The following is a 2,509-nucleotide window of genomic DNA, read 5'->3' on the forward strand; positions in this document are numbered from 1 at the left end:
TTTTTCCCTCTATCTCTCTATGTCTGTCACACACAGAGACCAACACACAGACATGTATATGCTCATTATTGCTGTTCAAACTGATGGTCAAATTTCCAAGCACCACCTGAACGCCTCATCTGTTTTTAACCTATCACTGGACCAACTGTCGTCATTCCGCTTTGCTCTCTGCTGTGGTAAGTACAGTACACTCAGTACTGCAGTGTTTTATTTTTATGATGGAAAAAATACATGTTTGACATTTAAACTCACATATCAAGTCCAACAGAGTTAAAAACAATTCAAAGAAGAAAGAAAGAAAAAAGAATAACCTTCGCTATCATTTATATACGTTTATTACGTTTTGCTGTTAGCAGCAGTGCTAACGCTAGCTTCAATGCTAATGCTAGCAACAATGCTAACGCTAGCTATAGTGCTAACACTAGCCTTAGCAGTTGTTAACTGACAAAAATAATATTCCTGTGATATTTCTTGCCGGTCAGTGAGACAAAAGTAAGAAATTAGCTTTATTATTGCCATTGTGGCTCAGTTTTAACAGTAAGAGTGCTAGCGCTAGCTGCAATGCTAACGCTAGCTGCAATGCTAACACTAACTGAAGTGTTAGACTTGGAGTGTTAAAACACTCTAACACCTTAGGAGTGTTAGAGTGTATTGTAATGTCTGTACTCAGGTGTTTCCCTCTGTGATCCATCCCCTTCAGAGCTGAGACACTCAGGACTGAACAGACGGCACAGTTTCTGTGACTGAGCCTCCAAAACACCTTCTTTGAAACCACTCATGATAGAAGGGCTTCATATTTGCAGCAGCACTACTACAGGTATTCAGTTTATTACAGGATGTGTTTGTTTCTTAGGACCAGCTCTGAGTGCACACTACCTAACATATACACCTTTCTGTTCATTACAAACCCACTACTCTGGATCATATGGCCAGTTGGCAGGAATGTTGCTGCAGGAAAACATCCCTGGAGATCACCATCATTGTCAGACTGACTGTGCCTCCTCTGTGCAGTGTCAAGATCCTCCCTAAATGAGTGTGTAAGTTAACATTTTCATTATTTTATTCCCTTTGACAAGACAAGTATCACTGATATTTACATTTACAACTACATATTCCTGTTTTCTGCTCTTCTTTTAAAGTCCTCAGCTATCCTGCTTCTGTGCTGCTTGCCACACATCAAACACTGGCCGGATGACAGGGAGGATCCACTCTGAAGTCACTGGACATGATGAGGATCATATGGGACTTTATAGTTTCACAGAAACGATGTGCTCTGTGATTACAGGTTTTAAATGGACATAATGACTGCCTCTCTCTGATCAACAGGCTAAAGGATTGTTTTCATTGTTAGTGCTCTGTACAATGTATGCTTATTTAATATTTCATCACAGAGCAAACCTTTATTTATTTAACATTTTTTTATTTTTTTATTTGTGGGGATAGGTTAATTGATTAATCCAAATTGTCACTAGGTGTGAATGTGCGAGTGAATGTGAGTGTGAATGGTTGTCTGTCCCTGTGTGTTGGCCCTGTGACAGACTGGCGACCTGTCCAGGGTGTACCCCGCCTTTCGCCCTATGACAGCTGGGATAGGCTCCAGCGCCCCCCGCGACCCTGGAAAGGATAAGCGGAAGCGAATGGATGGATGGATGGATATTTTTATTTTGTTCTAATGTTGAATTAACTGTGGGGATTTTTTTTAAGTGGGCACTCGGGATGTCATATGACCAGAAATGTGGTAACTGGAATTCAACAGTATGGAAGAAAAAATCTGCTAAGAACAAAACACACACAAAACCCCCCAAGAAAATTCAAATTCATTCCATGTAATCCAATCTAAAACATTTTAAACTGCTGAACAGCAACACAAACAGCGTTAAAAAACAGTGTTAACAGAATGATTATGATGATTTTGTACCAAAGTTTCAGGTCACATGGCACACCTAGTGTGTAGTGTGGGGTATCAGCTGGTAAGTATAGGTTTTTTTTTTTTTCATATTTGTGTCCTTAGAGTTCAGATAGATAAAGCCTTGTGTATAATAATTAGTCATAACCACAACTCAAAGTCAGGGACTAACTAATTTTGGGACTTTGTGTCTGAGCCCAGGTTAAAACAATGTGTAAAAAAGCATTTAGTGGCATGGCTGAACAATGCTGTATTGATACTTATTTATCCATGTTCACAAAAAGGACTAATGTGTTTATTTGATTATTTGCATGTGTTAAACTGTGTCACCACCTTACGCTTTCATTTGACTTTACTCAAAAATCTCTATACAGTTCTCTTTTACCACTGTGTTGACTCTGTTTACATTAAAACATAAAGAAGAATGAGTAATAAAAAGATGTGTAGACAGATTAAGTAGACCGATAGAAACAGCTGTTCAGCCATGTTCTAAGAAACCAACACAATTTAAAGGTTCAGGATTGTGGTTTTAAAAGTTGAATTTTCATGTATTTCATATCTTGCTTATTATTTTTTATTTAGTTATTTAATTTAGTTATTTTT

The 2,509-nt window shown here is 38.1% G+C and overlaps 1 long non-coding RNA gene across 1 annotated transcript; it reads left to right on the plus strand.

Annotated features, from left to right (window-relative positions):
• Nucleotides 1–693: 693 nt before the first annotated feature.
• On the plus strand, nucleotides 694–2,309 carry LOC308387247. The gene is made up of 3 exons (XR_013969909.1): nucleotides 694–817; nucleotides 934–1,037; nucleotides 1,140–2,309. It is a non-coding gene; the product is annotated as an uncharacterized lncRNA (long non-coding RNA).
• Nucleotides 2,310–2,509: the final 200 nt, after the last annotated feature.

Source organism: Rhamphochromis sp. 'chilingali' (assembly GCF_963969265.1).
Source record: "Rhamphochromis sp. 'chilingali' genome assembly, chromosome: 19".
NCBI lineage: Eukaryota > Metazoa > Chordata > Actinopteri > Cichliformes > Cichlidae > Rhamphochromis > Rhamphochromis sp. 'chilingali'.